The sequence below is a fragment of the Salmo trutta genome, unplaced genomic scaffold (assembly GCF_901001165.1).
Source record: "Salmo trutta unplaced genomic scaffold, fSalTru1.1, whole genome shotgun sequence".
Lineage (NCBI taxonomy): Eukaryota > Metazoa > Chordata > Actinopteri > Salmoniformes > Salmonidae > Salmo > Salmo trutta.
The window spans coordinates 3,878,975-3,901,473 of NW_021822911.1; the positions used below are offsets into that span (position 1 = coordinate 3,878,975).

A 22,499-nucleotide genomic window follows, 5' to 3' on the forward strand; every position below is an offset into this window, starting at 1 on the left:
GTAATTGGCAAGGCTGAACAGGGATAGGGATATGTATTAGCTGGAACTAGAGCTAAGAAATGTCCGTGCCTAGTTCCTGTATGACCCTTGCCTGAGAGTGTGCAAGAGAGAGGGAGTGAGGGAGTAATTAGAGAGGACTTAGCAGTCACTAGAGGAATTTCTCCTCGCTCACAATATGTCATAGTTTTATTGTACCCCTGATCAAAGTCAAGAGTTGCTGCTGATCTTTGTTTTTGAGGGGGTGATGGTGTCAGAGACTAAGGGGAGATGGACTACAGTGCCAGCTTGGTGTCTCTCTCACAGATAATTACAGGCGTCTGGTAGCCTATGATACAAGTTCAGAGCTGCACATCTGACACTAATTCAAGACTGAAAGTGTAATTATAAATCTGTATGCTGTGCTGTAGTGAGTCATACGGCCTGCAGAACCCGGTCTAATGTATATGTTTGCTCTGTAGCAGAAGGTTTGGCCAGGATCTTGGACCACCAGGGAAACCTGTTAGAAGGGGGGATGGATGGCAGGAGCCAGAAGAGCAAATAAAACACAGGATTAGTGAATGAATGGAATTTGTAAATGAATAGGATACTTTTTATTGGATGGAGTTAACAAAGGGCAGCCAAAGATTCTGAGAAAGATAATAAAATAGCATGTAATTGATATGTTACAAAATGAAATGATAGGACCCATATGTGTTATACTATTGTTGAGTTTCAGAGTTTATCTTTGATATTCATGCCCTTTTCACATACGTCCTTGGTCACTGTTAGAAAATGACTCTGTGGATGAGGGTCTATAACAGGCTTCCCCAACTGGGAATTTGGCATGCGGATAGTTTTATCCCCCCGCCCACACCAGAAAATCAGCTCCAAGTGATTTTATTTTAGGAAATCTGTTCCCAAGTATTCCCACGCATAATAGAGATGTGATTATATCCAAATGTAAGCAAGGTTTCAAATTATTGTGTTTTAGTCAAATATATATCTGTTTGGGCTTCTTGCAGTCAATTTGCAGTCTACAAATAATTTGTAATTATGTTCCGGTCCCCTTACCATCCGCTCAATATTTTCTTTTTTATCTAGTTGAGGATCCCTGCTGTAGGACGTCAGCATTTCTCATAGACTTACAGTGTATGACCAGCTTGGAATGTGATGCAGGCTCTTGGGGAGTGGGGAGAAATCAAATGTCTGTGTGATGTATAAGAGCCCAGCATAGCACTGTGGCCTCAGGACAGACAGAGCAAATCTTCTAAAGGCGCCAGCGGGAGTGAGACAATGAAACAGGTGTACCATTTGTTATTCCAAACCATGCCCTTTGAACAAAACCTTGAGATGCTTTCATTTCATACTATAGGAGCAGTGGGAAAAAACAGACAATCGGGTTAAAATGACTTTATAATCATACAGTACATCTTTCATATTGGACCGAGAGGCATGTGGCAACGTGAAACAGACGTCTAACTAAGAAGGCCTGTGGTTCTTAGAGACTAAAGTAAATGGTTCACCTTTCCTTAGACATGTTAGAGCTCCATAAACACACCACATATTTACTGTGTACTCAAAAACAGTACATCTGACTGATCAAACCAATTTTATCTGCACAGTAGATACAGTAATCACAGAACATATAGGACCATACTTTTAGATGAAAGACATGAGGCACTTGGTCTATGAAATATACCAAGTACTTTAATTGCACAGGAACACTGCACATTATAGCTTGATATGACAAATGTTTACTCTTTAGATATAGTCTTTCAGAATTATCTTATAAGTTTATTTGCTGTCAACATAAACTTTCAGATAAGGGTTTTGAATTTATTGCAAGAGCAGGCACATTGGCTTCAGCTTTTGGCACATTAAACTCGACAGAATTGCACTTTACCTTCAAAGTTCTGTTAAAACAGTAGAGTTTCTTAGGAGAGGCTGAGGATGCCCTCTCCTTTTTGGGGTTCTGTTTGCACTTTTCAACACTTTGTTCCTGTGTGATGGGAGTAGTACTAGTTTCAAGCTTCTCCTGGTTGCTGGGCAACCCAAGCGCCCTTTTGCATTGCGGTGGACACATGATTATCCACGCTTGGAGCGTTTACTGTTCCATGGTTGGTCCTGCAGCAGCCTTGGTGTGTGTGGGCTAACGTGCAGCCCAGAGGGGAGGCAGGAGGACATTAAGTCTGAGTCTGAGCTGGGGTGTTAGGACTGTCACCAGGGCCAGAGGACCCTCCAGTCCGGTGTGACTCCTCCAGCCCAGATGGGTCTGGGGCAGAGCTCTGGTCCCTGGGGAGGCCACCCAGGACGTGGACAGTGTGAACACAGTAGCTTCTGAGGTGGCAGCTGTGAGGGCCCTGTCTGGGCATCCTGCCCGGGGTGCAGTGGTGGAAGTGGGCTGGGGGACAGTGTACATAGTTCATACGGCAATCTATGGGTTTGTAGACGGCGTCCAGAGTGGAAAGGAAGTTCTGGCCTTTGTTGGCATGGCTGCCTGTGAGGGGGAACTGAGGAGTGGGGCATGGGGAGTCCTGGGTTGTTTGGGTGCATGGGTGGGAGGTCCACTGCATACCCATAGACTGCTGAGGAGGAGGGGGGTCCCCACATGTGCAGGTTGTGTTATGAGAGTACTGGCATTTGGATCTGGGTTTGGTAACCAGTGTGCCCAGTCCCTTTTCAGAGCAGGGCTCTCTGCCGGGCTCTGCCTTGCTCTTAAAGGGGATGTGTGTGCAGAGGGCAGAGTGGGGGGCTATTCCATTATAGAGCTGGGTGCACGCCCCCTGTTCCTCTGCAGGTTTCTCCTCATTCCTAGGGTTTGAAGCTAATGGTTCCAACTCGTAATGCTCATGCTCCACCTCCCCTCCTCGACTGTCCAGTTGGTACTTGGTGCCATGCTTGCCCTGGGGCGAGGGGACGTTGGTGGTGCCCTCTTTGAAAGCCTGGCACTGAAACCTCTTGGGCAGGGGGATCTGTCCACAGGTGCCCTGGGGGCCCAGACAACGGCACATGCACTGGAAGAAGAAGGTGGCGAAGGCCCAACTGATGCACATGATGAGCATCATGAATGTGCCCAGCTGGGTGTAGGCCAGCACCGTGGACGGCATCATCATCGCCCCGGCGACAAACGTGGTGAGCGCCGCCATGGCAATAGCGGAACCCATCCGGCCGAGGGAGAAGACGACTTTCCCCTCACGGTCGGGGTTAGGGGCGAGGCGATAAGCAACTCCGTAGTGCACGGCGAAGTCCACCGACAGACCCACCGCCACTGAGATGGTGACTGACTCCAGCACGTTGAGCTCCCAGCCCAATAGAACCAGCGAGCCCACCGTGACGAAGATGGTGCCCGCGATGGAGAGGATGGCGTAGAGGCTGATGATGATGTTCCAGTTGGTGAGGAGCATGACCACGAAGGCAACCACCACGGACAATGCCATGGCGATAAGAGTGCCATCCGATAGGCTGTCCTGCAGGTCGTAGAACTCCAGGTTGCTGACGAACCAGCCGTAATTCAGCCCGGCCGGGGCGTTCTTCAGCTCCTCCTGGATCCAGGTGTCCACCTCATGGTAGAACTGGTGCATCTTCTCGTAGGCCAGTGTGAACAGGTAGGTGCTCTGGAACTCCAGGACGATGGCCCGGATGGTGTCGTTGATGTCGAAGCGAGGCCCGGGGGTCTTACTGTCCAGGTGGATGCTGGTGCTGCGGTCCAGCTCCATGATGGCCCTCTTGATGCGCAGCTCAAAGATTTCCTGCTTGTAGGGGAATGTTGACTGGCTGCAGCAAGGGTAGACCGAGGCCTCTTCACAGTCCCGGTTCTCCATCCACTGCTTAAAGGTCTCAATGAAGCAGCTGGTGAAGTCCTGCTCCTCCGACTGGAACACAAAGCTCTGGTTCCTTAGCCTCTGGCAGAAGTTGAGGATCCACTGCTGGGAGGCTGGGCTGGCGATGTTGAAGGTGTTGTCCAGCATAAGCTTGCCTTTGTTCTTAGGGTTGAGGGGGTCCCCATTGTCCACAGGGGTGACCCCCCAGATGATGGTGATGGGCATGTGCAAGTCCTCCCCATGGTGGACTCTCTCAAACATGAACAGTTTCTTGTACTCTGCGTCATAGCGCTCAAAGGGGTGGGAGGAGCGGAACACTTTGAACTCTGAGAGCTCCAGGGAGGGCAGCTTCATCTTGGGGTTGACACACACCACATACGCCCCTCCCACTGTGAAGGCCAGGAACCAGAAGAGCCAGAGGTAGCGCAACTTGATCACGATGCAGGGCAGCACCTTCTCAAAGAAGATTCGGGAGGCCTCGGAGACGGTGAACAGGCACTTGCTGGCCTTCTGGCACAGGTTGGCCCAGAGAGTGCAGAACCCACTCTGCTGTGGGGGAGGTTGAGAGCAGGTGAAGATGTTGGGCAGGTAACGCTCATGGAGCACCACCACGACCGGCAGCCAGGTCACCATCAGTATGTAGTTAACCAAGATGGCCGTGCCGGCGTAAATGCCAAAACAATAGATTGCGGTGATGTTGCTAACGTAGTCGGCATAGAAGGCGGCAGCCGTGGTAAAGCTGGTGACGAACATGGAGAGGGCGGCGTGCTGCAGAGTGATGCTCACCGTCTCCGACAGCTCAGCGTTGGGCTTGTCGAACTTGGTGTAGTTCCACACGTCACAGAGGACAAAGGCGTCGTCTGCCCCGATGCCCACCAGGATGATGAGGGCCGTGAGGTTCATGAAGGGGAAGAATTCAAAATGGAACACCATGCGGTACAAGACGTAGGACACAATCAGGGAGCTGATGATGGCGATCATGGTCATCAGGGTAATGAACACAGAGCGGGTGTACACACACACATGACAAACAGCACAATCACTATGGCTATGGCCGGATACACGGTATCCGTCAGTAGGTAGTCCTGGAACAGGTTATGTTTGATACCGAACTCAATCCCCGTGATGGTGGTGACACCGTCCGAGCAGTTCCAGTTCTCAAAGTTGTCCAGGTAAATGTTCATCATGGTCTCCCCTTTCTCTGTGGGGGAGAACAGCATGCCGTGTTTCAGGACAGGAATAAGGTAGTCGGTGTTCTTTCGGCTCATGAAGTCTGGTAAACTTCATGATGGAGTCACGCATGATTCACAGAGTTATATTTTCAGTCTCCTCCATCTCCACTAACTGAAACTAACTGTATGAATTTGTTTCCTAATAATAATGTAAAGTGAACATATGTACAGAAAGACTCATGTGAAGGCCAAATTACAGAGGAGGAACTGCTTGATGCAATTAAAGCCTTTAAGACTGGGAAAACTCCAGGGCTGGATGGCATACCAGTGGAAGTATACCAAACTTTTTTTGGTGTACTCAGAGGACCATTATTAGCATGTTTTAACCACTCCTATATAAACGGTAGATTATCAGACACGCAACAAGAAGGTCTGATATCATTATTACTGAAACAGGACCCAAGTGTATAAAGATCCAGTCCATTTAAAAAATTGGAGACCTCTTACAATTCAGTGTCATGATGCAAAAATCCTAGCAAAATGCTTGGCTCATAGAATTAAAAAAGTATTGTCGGATATTGTTCATCCTAATCAGACAGGTTTTTTACATGGACGATACATTGGAGATAATATAAGACAAGTACTGGAAACAATAGAACACTATGAAATATCGGGGACACCAGGCCTGGTTTTCATAGCTGATTTTGAAAAAGCTTTTGATAAAGTTTATATATAAATGCCTAGAATATTTCAATTTTGGGGAATCTCTTAAAAAATGGGTTAAAGTTATTTATAGTAACCCTAGGTGTAAAATAGTAAATAATGGCTACATCTCAGAAAGTTTTAAACTATCTAGAGGAGTAAAACAAGGTTGTCCACTATCGGCATATCTATTTATTATTGCCGTCGAAGTGTTAGCTGTTAAAATTAGATCAAACAATAATATTAAGGGATTAGAAATCTGTGGCTTAAAAACTAAGGTGTCATTGTACGCTGATGATTCATATTTTCTTTTAAAACCACAATTAGAATCTCTCCACGGCCTCAGAGGATCTAGATACATTTGCTATCTACTCTGGATTAAAAACAATTTATGATAAGTGATTTTACGTATTGGATCACAAAAAAAATGCTAATTTTACATTACTGTGTAGTTTACCAATTAAATGGTCTGACGGAGATGTGGACATACTCGGTATACAAATCCCAAAAGAAAGAAATGATCTCACTCCAAATAATTTTTATAGAAAGTTAGCAAAAATAGATAAGATCTTACTACCATGGAAAGGAAAATACCTGTCTATTTGTGGGAAAATCAGCCTGATTAACTCTTTAGTCATATCACAGTTAACCTTTTTGCTTATGGTTTTGCCTACACCTAGTAACATGCTTTTTAAATTATATGAACAAAAAATGTTCCATTTTATTTCGAATGGCAAGCCAGACAAAATTAAAAGGGCCTATTTATATAACGAATATGAATTCAGAGGGCAGAGATTATTAAATATTAATGCATTAGAACTCGCACTAACGCATTACTCATACAAAAGTTATACTTAAATCCAAACTGGTTCTCTAGTAAATTGGTAGGAATATCTCATCCTATGTTCAAGAATGGCTTTTTTCCCTTTATTCAGATTACACCTGCTCACTTTCGGTTGTTTGAAAAGGAAATAATCTCCAAAATATCGTTATTTTTTAAACAAGCCTTAGAAACTTGGTTGCAATTTCAGTTTAATCCACCTGAAAAGACAGGACAAATAATACAACAAATATTGTGGTTAAACTTGAAATATACTAATATACTAAAAAAAACATTTTTCGAAGACATTTTTTAAAAAAGGTATAATTGTTGTGAATGATGTAAGTAGGAGTGGTGGAGTTATGTCACACATGCAGCTAACACAGACATATGGAAATGTCTGCTCTACCCAAAATTACAACCAACTAATTGCAGCATTACTACAAAAATGGAAGAGTCAAGTAGAAGGGGAAAAAAGTAAGGAACTTGTCTGTCGGCCCTGTATTAAAGAGCATAAATGGTTAAAGAAAAGTGTGATAAATAAAAACTTATACCAATATCATTTAAGGACCAAAAAACTGACAGCTGTGCCATATAAATTGCAAAATAGTTGGGAAGAGATATTCGATGTACCCATTCCATGGCACATGGTTTATGAAATGATACGCAAAACAACGCCGGATTCAAAACTTTGAATTTTTCAATTTAAATTATTATACAAAATTCTTGCAACCAATAGAATGTTATATATATATGGGGGATACAATATTCCCAGCTCTGCAGATTTTGCTGTGAGGAGGCAGAGTCATTAGATCATTTATTTTGGTACTGTCCATATGTAGCTCGTTTTTGGTCACAGGTCCAGGAATGGCTGAAGAATTGCAACATTTGCCTAGAACTAATGCTGCAGATAGCAATAATGGGTAATTTGAAAAGCCATAGTCAATCAATCAATCAATAATATAATAATTATTTTAGCAACATTTTTTATCTTTAATTTACAATCTGTAGAAGCAATGAAAATAGACAGGTTCAGTACTTTTGTGAAGCATCACAGCACAGTTGAAAAATATATGGCAAATAGAAATCCTAAATGGATGGTGTTGAGAGATAGATGGGAGGGGTTGAACGGAGCTGAAGGGTGGGACTAATAACAAGATAGCCAATGTAAAACATACGGGGTCTGTAAAATGTATATAGGTTCAGATATTTTGTGAAATAGCACAGTTACAAACTGGATGGACATCAGAAATAGAGGAAGGACTAAAAACAAACAAAATATAATTATTGTAAAATAGATTGTGTCTGTAAAACGTGTATAAGATGTATAAACTGAAGGTAGAAGCCTAAGTGTTATTGTTTATTAGTTTACTCCAATTGGGGGAGGAGTGGTAGGGTTTGCAGGGGGAATAATAAAGGAATGTATATTCTTAAAAAAGTATGTGTCACGTCCTGACCCTAGTAAGATGTCATTTTCTATATTTCAGTGGGTCAGGGCGTGACAGGGGGTGTTTTGGGTGGTTTTTCTATTTCTGTTTAGTTCTTGTTTTCTATTTCTATGTTGGAGTTTTTTGGTATGATCTCCAATTAGAGGCAGCTGGTTCGCGTTGTCTCTAATTGGAGATCATATTTAAGTTTTTTTTTCCTATTGTGTTTGTGGGCAGTTGTATTCTGTTTAGTGTAGTCTTCAGTACCTGACAGAACTGTTAGCTGATTGTTTTCTCTTTATTTTCTTTAGTGTTCTGAGTTTAATAAACAGTAATTATGAGCACTCAACACGCTGTGCCTTGGTCCCCTCTATACGACAGCCGTTACAGTATGTCTATATAGGTATGTGTATGTATATATGTGTATATGTATATGAATATATATATTTACCCCAAAAAATATATGGGGGATAGGAAATGATGCAGACAATTACATTGATGGAAGCAACAATCTTTCCGCATTTTAAGCTGATCCACTGCTTAAAATGTAAAAAAAAAAAAAAAAAAAAAACAGCTTATAGGTCTACTGTTAGAACCAGTAAAGTCCGCTTTACCACTCTTGAGTAGCGGAATGACTTTGGCTTCCCTCCAGGCCTGAGGACAAAGACTTTCCTCCAGGCTCAGAGTAAAGATATGACAGATAGGAGTGGCTATAGAGTCAGCTACCATCCTCAGTAGCTTTCCATCTAAGTTGTCAATGCCAGGAGGTTTGTCATTATTGATCGATAACAATCATTTTTCCACCTCTCCCACACTAACTTTACAAAATTCAAATTTGCGATGCTTTTCTTTCATAATGAGATTTTTTATGCATGAATAGATGGCTCACTGTTCGTTGTTGGCATTAAGTTTTCATTAAAATAATTGGCAACATTAAATGGTTTTGTGATGAATAAGCCATCTGATTCAATGAAAGATGGAGTTGAATTGGTCTTTCTGCCCATAATTTAATTTAAAGTACTCCAAAGTTTTTATTCCATCATTCTTTATATCATTGATCTTGGCTTCATAATACAGTTTCGTCACATCATTTCTTAATTTGCAGTAAGTCAGCCAGTCAGATGTGTTTTCAATTCCTCATTAATCCATGAAGCTTTAACGGTTCTTACACGTGCATGTTTATCAATAATTGGAAGAAGCAATTTCAATGGAGCTTCTGGATTCTCCTTATTATTCACATCAGAACAACAAATATTTGTAACATCATCCACATAAGAGTCACAGCTAAATATTGTGTATGACTAACCACATAACGGCACATACAGCATTGTAGAGCTAAAGATAACATACAGATAGGCTACAGCACTGTAGAGCTAGAGATAACAGATAGGCTACAGCACTGTAGAGCTAAAGATAACATACAGATAGGCTACAGCACTGTAGAGCTAAAGATAACATACAGATAGGCTACAGCACTGTAGAGCTAAAGATAACATACAGATAGGCTACAGCACTGTAGAGCTAAAGATAACATACAGATAGGCTACAGCACTGTAGAGCTAAAGATAACATACAGATAGATGTGTGACTGGAAGGCCATGCTCCTAAATCAGTGCTGCTCCATCTTCCCCATATACAGTGCATTCGGAAAGTATTCTGAAAACGTGACTTTTTCCACATTTTGTTACATTACAGCCTTATTCTAAAATGGATAAAATGATTACAAAATAACAGAAACACCTTATCCAGGTATGCTGATGATTCAACCATATACACATCAGCAACCACAGCTAATGAAGTCACTGAAACCCTTAACAAAGAGTTGCAGTCTGTTTTGGAAAGGGTTGCCAGTAATAAACTGGTCCTGAACATCTCTAAAACTAAGAGCATTGTATTTGGTACAAATAATTCCTTAAGTACTAGACCTCAGCTGAATCTGGTAATGAATGGTGTGGCTGTTGAACAAGTTGAGGAGACTAAATTACTTGGCATTACCTTAGATTGTAAACTGTCATGGTCAAAACATATAGATTCAATGGTTGTAAAGATGGGGAGAGGTCTGTCCGTAATAAAGATTTACGCTGCTTTTTTGACACCACATTCCACAAAGCAAGTCCTGCAGGCTCTAGTTTTGTCTAATCTTGATTATTGTCCAGTCGTGTGGTCCAGTGCTGCAAGGAAAGTCCTAGTTATGCTGCAGCTGGCCCAGAACAGAGCGACACATTTTGCTCTTAAATTGTAATCTGTAATCTGACTGCATGACTTCTTCTTTTTATAATAAACATTAATGTGTTGAAAATCCCAAATTGTTTACATAGTTAATTTACACACAGCTCTGACACACACACACTTATCCCAACAGACATGCCACCAGGGGTCTTTTCATAGTCCCCAAATCCAGAACAAATTCAAGATGACATACAGTATTAAATAGAGCCCTTATTGCATGGAACTTCCTTCCATCTCATATTGCTCAAATAAACAGCAAACCTGGTTTCAAAAAACAGATAAAGCAACACCTTGCAGCACAACGGCTCTCCCCTATTTGACCTAGATAGTTTGTGTGTATGCATTGATATGTAGGCTACGTGTGCCTTTTTCAAAATGTATGTAGTTCTGTCCTTGACTAATGATGTTCTGTACTATGTCATTCTGTATTATGTTTGACCCCAGGAAGAGTAGTGGCTGTCTTTGCAACAGCTAATGGCGATCATAATAAAATAGCAAACCCACCAACACTTAGCAAACCCACCAACACTTAGCAAACCCACCAACACTTAGCAAACCCACCAACACTTAGCAAACCCACCAACACTTAGCAAACCCACCAACACTTAGCAAACCCACCAACACTTAGCAAACCCACCAACACTTAGCAAACCCACCATCACTTAGCAAACCCACCAAACTTAGCAAACCCAGCAACACCTAGCAAACCCACCATCACTTAGCAAACCCAGCAAAAACCTAGCAAACCCACCAAAATGCAAACGTAACAAAAGCAAGACCCAGGACATAGACTGACCTGGTGAATCCAGGTAAAAGCTATGATCGCTTACTGATGTCATTTGTTAAATCCACTTCAATCAGTGTAGATGAATGGGAGGAGACAGGTTAAAGATGGATTTTTGAGCCTTGAGACAATTGAGACATGGATTGTGTATGTGTGTCATTCAGAGGGTGAATGGGCAAGACAAAATATTTAAGTGCCTTTGAACGTGGTATGGTAGTAGGTGCCAGGCTCACCGGTTTGTGTCAAGAACTGCAACGCTGCTGGGTTTTTCACATTCAAAGTTTCCCGTGTGTATCATGAATGGTCCACCACCCAACGGACATCCAGACAACTTGACACAACTGTGAGAAGCATTGGAGTCAACATGGGCCAGCATCCCTGTGGAACGCTTTCAACACCTTGTAGAGTCCATGCCCCGACAAATTGAGGCTGTTCTGAGGGCAAAAGGGTGTGCAACTCAATATTATAAAGGTGCTCCTAATGTTTTGTACACTCAGTGTATAGGCTACATAAAATATTATTGAAAGAATTTCCTATCATGTTCCCACTAGCAAGAGTTTCCAATATGGTGATGGGGTGATGTGTGTACGCTTAGATAAAATATTATAGCTATGAACAAACCTATGCTGTTATTGGTAATGGTGTGAAGTTAGCATGTTTTTAAGGGAATGATATTTGTGCATCTATCACTTTCTCACTCATCATTATTCACAATTCATTTATGAGTATCCGTAATCATGGTAGCATTCAGATTAATGTAGAAGTGTTCAGAAAAATATTATATTTACAATAAAAGTGACTCTAAAATGACACAATACATCATTTATCATTCCTTTCTATTGGGCACAAAATGATCTGAAACTCAACCAAAACAAAATGTAGATGCATCAGATCCAACAAGTTTGTAGAGTCACAAGGTTGATGTATTTGGATGTAGTTGTGTGCTTGGAATATGGGACCAAATACAACACTTTTGACTAAATTAAATACACTATAAGTGAATTTGTCCAAATACTTATGACACCATCACATGGGGAGACTAGATACATAAAGTGCATTCATTTCTAAACGGTAAAACAGATATTTATGAAAATACCCTCAAATAAAAGGTGACATTCTGTACTGTGGCCTCATATAAAACATTTGACCTCAAATCCAAATGCAGGAGAATAGAGCCAAATTAATAGCTTTAGCACTGTCCAAATAAATACGTAGGGGAATATATACAGTACCAGTCAAAAGTTTGGACACACCTACTCATTCCAGGGGTTATCTTTATTTTTATACTATTTTCTACATTGTAGAATAATAGTAAAGACATCAAAACTATGAAATAACACATATGGAATCATGTAGGTTATTGTCCGGTTGAAAAACAAATGATAGTCCCACTAAGCGCAAACCAGATGGGATAGCGTTTCGCTGCAGAATGCTGTGGTGTGCCTTGAATTCTAAATAAATCACTGACAGTGTCACCAGCAAATCAACCCTACACCATAACACCTTCTCCTCCATGCTTTACGGTGGGAACCACACATGCAGAGATCATCCATTTACCTACTCTGCGTCTCACAAAGACACGGCGGTTGGAACCAAAAATCTCACATTTGGACTCATCAGACCAAAGGACAGATTTCCACCCGTCTAATGTCCATTGCTTGTGTTTCTTGGCCCAAGCAAGTCTCTTCTTCTTATTGGTGTCCTTTAGTAGTGGTTTCTTTGCAACAATTCGACCATGAAGGCTTGATTCACACAGCCCCCTCTGAACAGTTGATGTTGAGATGTGTCTGCTACTTGAACTCTGTGACGCATTTATTTGGGCTGCAATCTGAGGTGAAGTTAATTGCCGATATCTGAGGCTGGTAACTCTAATGAACTTATCCTCTGCAGCAGAGGTAACTCTGGGTCTTCCTTTCCTGTGGCGGTCCTCATGAGAGCCAGTTTCATCATAGCGCTTGAGGTTTTTTGCGACTGCTCTTAATGAAACATTTTCCGGATTGACTGACCTTCATGTCTTAAAGTAATGATGGACTGTCGTTTCTCTTTGCTTATTTGAGCTGTTCTTGACATAATATGGACTTGGTCTTTTACCAAATAGGGCTGTCTTCTGTATACCACCCCTACCTTCTCACAACACAACTGATTGGCTCAAACACATTACGAAAGAAAGAAATTCCACTAATTAATTTTGAACAAGGCACACCTGTTAATTGAAATGCATTCCAGGTGACTAGCTCATGAAGCTGGTTGAGAGAATGCCAAAAGTGTGCAAAGCTGTCATCAAGGCAAGGGTGGCTACTTTGAAGAATCTTATATGTAAAATATATTTTGATTTGTTTAACACATATGCTTCATAGTTCTGATGTCTTCACTATTATTTTACAATGTAGGAAATAGTAAAAATAAAGAAAAACCCTTGAATGAGTAGGTGTGTCCAAACTTTTGACTGGTACTGTATATACGTCCCGTTGAAGTCAGAAGTTTACATACATTTAAACTCAGTTTCTGACATTTAATCATAGTAAAAATTCCCCGTCTTAGGACAGTTAGGATCACCACTTTGTTTCAAGAATGTGAAATATCAATAATAGTAGAGAGAATGATTTATTTCAGCTTTTATTTCTTTCATCACATTCCCAGTGGGTCAGAAGTTTACAAACACTCAATTAGTATTTGGGAGCCTTGCCTTTAAATTGTTTAACTTGGGTCAAACATTTCGGGAAACCTTCCACAACATTCCCACAATAAATTGGGTGAATGTTGGCCCATTCCTCCTGACAGAGCTGGTGTAACTGAGTCAGGTGTGTAGGCCTCCTTGCTCGCACATGCTTTTCATCAGGCCTCCTTGCTCACACATGCTTTTCAGCCCACACATTTTCTATGGGATTGAGGTCAGGGCTTTGTAATGGCCACTCCAATACCTTGACTTTGTTGTCCTTAAGCCATTTTGCCACAACTTTGGAAGTATGCTTGGGGTCAACGTCCATTTGGAAGACCCATTTGCGACCAAGCTTTAACTTCCTGACTGATATCTTGAGATGTTGCTTCAATATACTGTATCCACATCATTTCCCATCCTCATGATGCCATCTATTTTGTGAAGTGCACCAGTCCCTCCTGCAGCAAAGCACCCCCACAACATGATGCTGCCACCCCCGTGCTTCACGGTTGGGATGGTGTTCTTTGGCTTGCAAGCCTCCCCCTTTTCCCTCAAACATAACGGTGATCATTATGGCCAAACAGTTCTATTTTTGTTTCATCAGACCATAGGACATTTCTCCAAAAAGTACGATCTTTGTCCCCATGTGCAGTTGCAAACTACAGTCTGGCTTTTTTATGGCGGTATTGGAGCAGTGCCTTCTTCCTCGCTGAGCAGCCTTTCAGGTTATGTCGATATAGCACTCGTTTTACTGTGGATATAGATACTTTTGTACCTGTTTCCTCCAGCATCTTCACAAGGACCTTTGCTGTTGTTCTGGGATTGTTTTGCACTTTTAGCACCAAAGTACGTTCATCTCTAGGAGACAGAACGCGTCTCCTTCCTGAGCGGTATGACGGCTGCGTGGTCCCATGATGTTTATACTTGCGTACTATTGTTTGTACAGATGAACGAGGTACCTTCAGGCATTTGGAAATTGCTCCCAAGGATGAACCAGAGTTGTGTCTTGGCTGATTTCTTTTGATTTTCCAATGATGTCAAGCAAAGAGGCACTGAGTTTGAAAGTAGGCCGTGAAATACATCCACAGGTACACCTCCAATTGACTCAAATGATGTCTATTAGCCTATCAGAAGCTTCTAAAGCCATGATATAATTTTCTGAAATTTTCCAAGCTTTTTAAAGGCACAGTCAACTTAGTGTATGTAAACTTCTGACCCACTGGAATTGTGATACAGTGAGTTATAAGTGAAATAATCTGTCTGTAAACAATTGTTGGAAAAATGACTTGTGTCATGCAGAAAGTAGATGTCCTAACCGACTTGACGAAACTATAGTTTGTTAACAAGAAATTTGTGGAGTGGTTGTAAAACGAGTTTTAATGACTCTAACCTAAGTGTATGTAAACTTCCGACTTCAACTGTATGTATATAAAATGAGGTACAGTATGTGTGCTATGTAGTATAACTACCTTGTATTTGACCTTCTTCAAAAAGGTGCCACACATTTAAACAGACTTTCAAATCCTTAATTGTCATCATCTTTGAGCTATGGAAATTGGATTTTGGGAGTAGATTTTAACTTATCTATATAGATGGGGTTTGGGCAAGCCAAGTGGAGAGTGGAGGGGGGATTGGATTGATGGCTCTAATATCTAATAGCTCAATAAAGCGGTCAGTGGAGGAACTAAATGTTAAAGCTGTGTCCATGTCCATGTTGTCCCATACGGAGAGAGAGAGAGAGAGAGAGCTGGGGATCACACCTGGATGTCCCAGACAGAGAGAGAGAGAGAGAGCTGGGGAACACACCTGGATGTCCCAGACAGAGAGAGAGAGAGAGAGCTGGGGATCACACCTGGATGTCCCAGACAGAGAGAGAGAGAGAGAGAGAGAGAGAGTTGGGGATCACACCTGGATGTCCCAGACAGAGAGAGAGAGAGAGAGAGAGCTGGGGATCACACCTGGATGTCCCAGACAGAGAGAGAGAGAGAGAGCTGGGGATCACACCTGGATGTCCCAGACAGAGAGAGAGAGAGAGAGCTGGGGATCACACCTGGATGTCCCAGACAGAGAGAGAGAGAGAGAGCTGGGATCACACCTGGATGTCCCAGACAGAGAGAGAGAGAGAGAGCTGGGGATCACACCTGGATTCCAGACAGACAGAGATAGAGACGAGAGAGAGAGAGAGAGAGCTGGGGATCACACTGGATGTCCGACAGACAGAGAGAGAGACAGGAGAGAGAGGAGGGCAGGGGTGACAGAGAGAGAGGAGAGAGAGAGCTGGGGATCACACCTGGATTGTCCCAGAAGACAGAGAGAGAGAGAGAGAGAGCTGGGATCACACTGGAGTACCAGACAGAGAGGAGAGAGAGAGAGGGAAGACAGAGGGATGTCCCAGACAGAGTAGAGAGGAGAGAGAGGAGAAGAGCGGGGATCACACCTGGATGGTCCCAGACAGAGAGAGGAGAGGAGAGAGAGAGAGAGAGCTGGGGATCACACATGGATTCCCAGACAGAGAGAGAGAGAGAGAGAGAGGAGAGGAGAGAGATGAGGAGAGACGAGAGATCGAGATATGAAGATGAGGAGAGCTGGGGATCACACCTGGATGTCCCAGACAGAGAGAGAGAGAGCTGGGGATCACACCTGGATGTCCCAGACAGAGAGAGAGAGAGCTGGGGATCACACCTGGATGTCCCAGACAGAGAGAGAGAGAGCTGGGGATCACACCTGGATGTCCCAGACAGAGAGAGAGAGAGCTGGGGATCACACCTGGATGTCCCAGAAGAGAGAGAGAGAGAGCTGGGGATCACACCTGGAAGTCCAGACAGAGAGAGAGAGAGCTGGGGATCACACCTGGATGTCCCAGACAGAGAGAGAGAGAGAGAGAGCTGGGGATCACACCTGGATGTCCCAGACAGAGAGAGAGAGAGAGAGAGCTGGGGATCACACCTGGATGTCCCAGACAGAGAGAGAGAGAGAGAGCTGGGGATCACACCTGGATGTCCCAGACAGAGAGAGAGAGAGAGAGCTGGGGATCACACCTGGATGTCCCAGACAGAGAGAGAGAGAGAGAGCTGGGGATCACACCTGGATGTCGCAGACAGAGAGCGAGAGAGAGAGCTGGGGATCACACCTGGATGTCCCAGACAGAGAGAGAGAGAGAGAGAGAGCTGGGGATCACACCTGGATGTCCCAGACAGAGAGAGAGAGAGAGAGAGAGAGAGAGAGAGAGCTGGGGATCACACCTGGATGTCCCAGACAGAGAGAGAGAGAGAGAGCTGGGGAACACACCTGGATGTCCCAGACAGAGAGAGAGAGAGAGAGAGAGAGCTGGGGATCACACCTGGATGTCCCAGACAGAGAGAGAGAGAGAGAGAGAGAGAGAGAGAGAGAGCTGGGGATCACACCTGGATGTCCCAGACAGAGAGAGAGAGAGAGAGAGAGAGAGAGAGAGCTGGGGATCACACCTGGATGTCCCAGACAGAGAGAGAGAGAGCTGGGGATCACACCTGGATGTCCCAGACAGAGAGAGAGAGAGAGAGCTGGGGATCACACCTGGATGTCCCAGACAGAGAGAGAGAGAGAGAGCTCTGTGTACATCCCCCTTGTATTTATATGTACAGTGGCGCTATCCCATAAACTCCAACTTTTTGTCTAACTTGTTGCAGTATTGGTCAAAATGGACACTGTTTGTCAAAATGTTACAGAATATGATGTTGGTGCTGTTACTTAAACTGCTGTAACGTTTAAGCTCCCATAGGCTCTCAGAAGGCGGGAAAAAGCTGAATGATATAATTCCAGCTACTGACTAAAAAACATTAGCGCTTTTGGTAAGTGCTCTATCAGAGGACAATGGGACGGAGGCGCGTGCACGAGTCGACCCCATGTTTTTATTTTCTCTCTCTTTGAACCTAAACACGCTTTCCCGGTCGGAATATTATCGTTTTTTACGAGAAAAATTGCATAAAAATTGATTTTAAACAGCGGTTGACATGCTTCGAAGTACGGTAATGGAATATTTAGATTTTTTTTGTCACGAAATAGTGTCTTGAACGCACAAACAAAAACAGAGGATATTTGAACATAACTATGGATTATTTGGGACCAAACCAACATTTGTTATTGAAGTAGAAGTCCTGGGAGTGCATTCTGACAAAGAACAGCAAAGGTAATAACATTTTTCTTATAGTAAATCTGACTTTGGGTGGGTGTCTAAATAGCTAGCCCTGTGATGCCGGGCTATCTACTTAGAATATTGCAAAATGTGCTTTCACCGAAAAGCTATTTTAAAATCGGACATAGCGAGTGCATAGAGGAGTTCTGTATCTATAATTCTTAAAATAATTGTTGTGTTTTTTGTCAACGTTTATCGTGAGTAATTTAGTAAATTCACCGGAAGTTTGCGGGGTATGCTAGTTCTGAACGCCACATGCTAATGTAAAAAGCTGGTTTTTGATATAAATATGAACTTGATTGAACAAAACATGCATGTATTGTATAACATAGTGCTGCATTTAGCTGTGGTTTTGTTTTTTGTGACATTATATGCTAGCTTGAAAAATGGGTGTCTGATTATTTCTGGCTGGGTACTCTGCTGACATAATCTAATGTTTTGCTTTCGTTGTAAAGCCTTTTTGAAATCGGACAGCGTTATTCAAATACCTTAGAAATGCTATTACTTCAATTTCTCAAACATATGACTTTTTTACACCATTTTAAATATGACTCTCGTTAATCTAACCACATTGTCCGATTTCAAAAAGGTTTTACTGAGAAAGCAAAAGATTAGATTATGTTAGGATACAACCACAGTAAAAAAAAAAAAACAATACAGCCATTTTCTTAGCAAGGCTTGCCGTCCAAAAGCACAAAACCAGCTAAAATGATGCACCAACCTTTGACGATCTTAATCAGATGGCACTCCTAGGACATCATGTCAGACAATACATGCCTTTGTTCGATCAAGTTTATATTTATATCCAAAAACCCAATTTTTACATTGGCGTGTGAAGTTCAGAAAATGTTCTCTCCCCAAAACTTCCGATGAATAGGCACATTTAATTTACGGAAGAACTCATAAACGTTGAAAAATAGAACAATTATTTAAAGAATTAGAGATAATCTACTCCTTTATGCAACCACTTTGTCAGATTTCAAAAATAACGTTACGGAAAAAGCAACATTGTTCAATATTGTGAGTCCAGAATTTAGCCTTCAATGCTAAGCTATACAGTTAGCCTTCAACCACGGCGTCGACAAATCTCTAACAATATGTTGGAAATATTTACTGACCTTTTGCTGATCTTCTGGCGAAATGCACTCGGATGGGCTCCCACTTCCACAAGAAAAATGTTCATTTGTTCTGCAAAGTCCATCATTTATGTCCGTTTTGTTGACCCATTCACAACACTTTACAATGCCATGTGGCGTGGACGCAAATCCGTAGACGAAATGTTCAAAGTTCCATTACCGTTTGTAGAAACACGTCAAACGATGTTTACAATCAATCCTTTAGGGTTTTTTTTTACATAAAATTGCGATCATTTTACAACTGGGCAATAGCTATTCATCCCAGAGGAAAATAAAAAAACGATGACTTCACGTGTACGCGCATCATAAGACACCTCTCCACCACATTAGGTGTTTTATGGTTGACAAATAATTCACCATACTCATATCTTCCAACAACAATTGATATTTTTTTGTTATTTCAAAAAATACTTTTTTTATTGCTGTTTTAATTTTTAGAATGTGGAAGAACAGTATATCTCTAGTGATGATTTCAGTTTGTGGAAGAACAGTATATGTGACATTTTCCATGACACTTGTAAGATGTCCTTTTTTAACACCTGATATGATGTTTTAAGTACTTTCAAGTGCAGATGCCCTTCATGTAAATAACTTAAATGCAATATGTAGTTAATTAATTTGTATGGAGGTTCATTTAAAGGTGGTCTATCAACTTTAGCACTGATGACTTTTCTTAAAAGTTGAGTCATGAAATCTTAGTCTCATTTAAAATGAAGCCCTCAATGTGAACATACCATAGAATAACTACAAAAATAGAATTCAATCAAAAGAAGCACAACTTCTACATATCAAATATGGATCAATGTGATGTGCCAATATGCAGGTAGGTCCCTAAGGTCAATATTACAAAACGTTCAGAAAACCATTCTCTTTGCGTTTAACACTATGATCAGCAATTAAGTTTTGAATTGCGTTAAACCCATGCTAAAGGCAAGAAATGTCCTGTACATCACCCCCTGTAGATCCACAGAAATGACATGGCAGTCAGCATTGGCTTTAGCCCACTCAGTGTCACTTTGAAGCTGTGTGTAGAGGCCTTTTCGGCTTTTCGATGGTGCAACTCACTTTCAACTGCAATCTTCCTCTTCTCCTCTTCAGATGTTGCTGCTGACATCTTAGTGAAGAATGCGTCACATTTGCCACAGGTGTCACTCCTGGGTTGGCCGAAATTGAGACTCTGCTGTTTGGAAATGTCCCTATAAACCCAGAATTTTGCAGATGATGTGGTATTCTTCTCTTTGTAGAGTCGGTACATTCGCAACAAATACAGATCAGGGCTGAGGTATTCTCTGTGTACATCCCCCTTCATCCGAGAGTAGTGGTTCTGGGTTCTTGGGAAAGATAAAATGTGCTCCTTGATGCCCTCTTTCACTGTAGCATGTATCCGATGTGGCCTGTAAGGAGACAACAAGATGTTGTTGAACTTGTATTCTCTCAATGGTCTAGGGACCTGCCTTAGAGTGCAACTGTGTCGCTATAACCGGGGTACAAATCCCGGTCACGCCATTGCCGTTTGTGGCCGGGGGGTCCTGTAGGGCGGCGAGAATTAGGCCAGTGCCGTTCGGTGGGAGGGGGAAGGTAATCGGCACTCAGTCCTCAATGCTCAGGTTGTAGTTGGACAGCTTAATTTCCATCATTTTGTTTAAAAGTAATAAACATTTTTATATTTTTGTTTCAGAATTCGCTATTCATCCATTCGATACTCTATGTTAATGTTTAGAAGATTGTTTAGAGCACTGCTATAGTGAAATAATCCAGGCTGGAATCCATAGCGCATTACCTATTGCTATGCTTCCCTCTTCCATCTTCTAAAGGAGACCTAGCCTCAGTAGCCTGATCTGGAGACCCTGCAACCTCACCTGCCTCAGCTTGAACTCCTAACTTTTCCTGAACAACCTGACCAAAACAATTACATTTCAATTAGCAGGTTCTAAAAAAACTAGTACAAAGAATACAATATGTTTGTAATTGACATTCATATAGACATTAATTCATATTTTCACTTGCCTGAAGACGGCTGTTGGTTAGCTGGAACACAGACATGAAAGTGACCTTGCACACATTCAATCTCTGGCCTGCTTGCTGTACATGGTATTTGAAGGTTTGTTTCCATCGTTTGTTCTCCTTTGTATCCTCAGGTTTACGTCTCCGTTTCACCTCATGCTGCAATAAAAATTGACAATGATAAATTCAGAATTTAATATACTGTAGCACATTCAGGGTATTGCTTGATCAGGACCTCCATCTTTCACACACTCCCAACCTATACACAGAATGAGTTTGTGTTGCACCATTGTGTAACACTGCACTTTTAGAGTTAACGTTAATGTACGTATCATTACTGTCAAAGTTAAACTATGCAAGTGTTCAATATAGCTATTATAATAGGAGTTTTGTCCTATTTCTAACCTGTTCTAAGCCGGAGAGAATCAACGCTTGTTGTTTCTCGTATGGGACAGTGTAGAAACTGTTGAACAGATGCAGCTTGCGCTCATCAGTCAACTTTCCACAATCCTTCTGCACGTCGTGGAACACGCTCTTCCCTGCAGGATACAGTGTAACGTTACATATAACTAGCTAGCTACTGTAGCCATGTCGAATCATCCGGTGGATGGACAAAAAGTAGCTAGCTATGTTTCTTCTATAATCGAGCAATAACATTTGTAACGATAGTGTATAAATTAGTAGCCAACGAACTTTAGCTAATATGTTTTCTCTATAGTTACAAATTAGACAACCCAGAACATACATGTTAGTTACTGTACTCTATAGCTAGCTAGCTTGATTGTTTGATATACGGTTCTTCCACAAACCTCTTTTGGACAGCTTTTCCCAGTTTTTTCTTGAGCCTTATGATTTGTATAGGGTTTTCCCACATCCCGTAAGATCTTCCTTTGCCTGTCTTTCCATTCTTTTAGTTTTGTTTTACGTTTCGGCGATTTTCATCAGCAACAGAAAAGTTGTGCGCTTGTCCGTCCATTCTGAGTGGTGCACATAAACGGTTATTCCACAAGAGCCTATCTTTAAATATAAAAAATATTGTTAATTAGCGCGTGAAAAGCTTGTGAAACCGGTTCACTATAGAAAAAGGATGTCCAATAAGGATTTTTCATGTATATCTCTTTTTTTTGAAAAATGTCACATATACGGTTCTTCGTCTGTAGGATTCAATTGTGTAGTTTAGAGTAATTATCGAGGTTAGCTAGCCAGCTATTTTCGTCCCCCGCGACGCCACTTTCCAAACCTAGCCAACTATTACCGACGAGCAGCATTGTAGAAACTAAATACATTACAAAGGAACGTCTTGATTAGTGTTATGTTAGCTAGCTACATAGTTGCCTTTGTATCATGATAAGGTGTAGTACTGAAACTATCGAGGTTACCTAGCCAGCTACACTTTCAAACAAAGTCAACAACGCAGCCACTGCTAGCTAGCCTAATTCACCAGCCAGCAGTACTGTATCATTTTAGTCTAAGGTTTTTGCAACGTAAGCTTAACTTTCTGAACATTCGAGACGTGTAGTCCACTTGTCATTCCAATCTCCTTTGCATTAGCGTTGCCTCTTCTGTAGCCTGTCAACTATGTGTCTGTCTATCCC

The 22,499-nt window shown here is 42.1% G+C and overlaps 1 pseudogene; it reads right to left on the reverse strand.

Annotated features, from left to right (window-relative positions):
• Positions 1-2,162: 2,162 nt before the first annotated feature.
• LOC115186409 (protein dispatched homolog 1-like) lies at positions 2,163-20,407 on the reverse strand (annotated as a pseudogene).
• Positions 20,408-22,499: the final 2,092 nt, after the last annotated feature.